Here is a 1,646-nt window from a genome sequence, read left to right as displayed (position 1 = left end):
CGGGCTCCGCCGCCCTCCGCCTCTCTCCCGCAGGTCTCGGAGCCAGGTGCGGAAGGAGGGAACGGCCCTAGCCTTGGGAAGCCAGAGCACACCCCTGGCTCCTGCCGACACCGCCCTCCTCTTCCCAGCCGCGGGCCACGCTCGGTGCTAGGCTAATCTGCCGGGAGGCGGCGGCGGCTGCCAGTCTGTGGAGAGTGCTGCTGCCCTCCAGCCGGGCTCCTCCACCGGGCCTTGCAGGGGCTGACAGAGCTCGGCGCCCGCCCTTCCGCCTGCCTTTTTTGTCAGCCGGCTGGAGCAGCATCGGTCCTGAAGGTCTCTGGGCTGAGGCGGCGCCAGCTCCTCTAGTTCCACCGTGTCCGCGGGCGGAGACTTCGGGAATCCGCTGAGGAAATTCAAGCTGGTGTTCCTGGGGGAGCAAAGCGTTGCAAAGACATCTTTGATCACCAGATTCATGTATGACAGTTTTGACGACACCTATCAGGCAACAATTTGGCATTGACTTTTTATCGAAAACTATGTACTTGGAGGATGGAACAATCAGGCTTCGGGCTGTGGGATACTGCGGGTCAGGAACGTCTCCGTAGCCTCATTCCCAGTTACATCCGTGATTCTGCTGCAGCTGTAGTAGTTTACGATATCACAAATGTTAACTCCTTCCAGCAAACTACAAAGTGGATTGATGATGTCAGAACAGAAAGAGGAAGTGATGTTATCATCACGCTAGTAGGAAATAGAACAGATCTTGCTGACAAGAGGCAAATGTCAATTGAGGAGGGAGAGAGGAAAGCCAAAGAGCTGAATGTTGTGTTTATTGAAACTAGTGCAAAAGCTGCATACAATGTAAAGCAGCTCTTTCGACGTGTAGCAGCAGCTTTGATGGGAATGGAAAGCACACAGGACAGAAGCAGAGAAGACACGAGTGATAAAAAACTGGAAACGCCTCAGGAGCAACCAGTCAGTGAAGGAGGCTGTTCCTGCTACTCTCCCATGTCATCTTCAGCCCTTCCTCAGAAGCCCCCTTACTCTTTCACTGACTGCAGTGTGAATATTGGCTTGAACCTTTTCCCTTCAGTAATAACATTTTGCAATTCATCATTGCTGCCTGTCTCGTGGAGATGATCTATTAGCTTCACAAGCACAAAAAAAGTCAGCGTCTTCATTATTTATATTTTACAAAAAGCCAAACTATTTCAGCATATTCCAGTGGTAACTTTAAAAATTAGATACATTTTCTTAACATTTTTTTCTTTTTTAATGTTATGATAATATTCTTCAAAATGATGGAAATCTCAGCAGTATGAGTATGGCTTGGTTAACGAGCAGATGTTCACAGCCTACTTTATCTCTCCTTGCTTTTCTCACCTCTCTCTTACCCCATTCCCTATTTCCCTGTTCTTACCTAGCCTCCCCCCACTTCCTCAAAACAAACAAGAGATGGCAAAGCAGCAGTCCGACCAAGCCCACTGGAATTATCCTTTAATTTTACAGATACCACTTACTGTAGGCTGTGGGCCAAGATGCCCAAAATTATTCTTGAGCACTGATATAAATTACTTAGATCTTCTTTGAGGTCAGAATTCAGCGATCATGGCAGGCACTGCTTGAATGAGAAAAGGCTCCTGGTGCATCTTCAAAATGAGTCCTAA

The 1,646-nt window shown here is 48.5% G+C and overlaps 1 pseudogene; it reads left to right on the top strand.

Annotated features, from left to right (window-relative positions):
- Positions 1-341: 341 nt before the first annotated feature.
- Positions 342-1,119, top strand: LOC101178163 (annotated as a pseudogene).
- The last annotated feature ends 527 nt before the right edge of the window (positions 1,120-1,646 follow it).

Source organism: Nomascus leucogenys, chromosome 11, assembly GCF_006542625.1.
Source record: "Nomascus leucogenys isolate Asia chromosome 11, Asia_NLE_v1, whole genome shotgun sequence".
Lineage (NCBI taxonomy): Eukaryota > Metazoa > Chordata > Mammalia > Primates > Hylobatidae > Nomascus > Nomascus leucogenys.
Note: the sequence above shows the minus strand (reverse complement) of the source record. Positions and strands in the feature narration are given on the sequence as shown.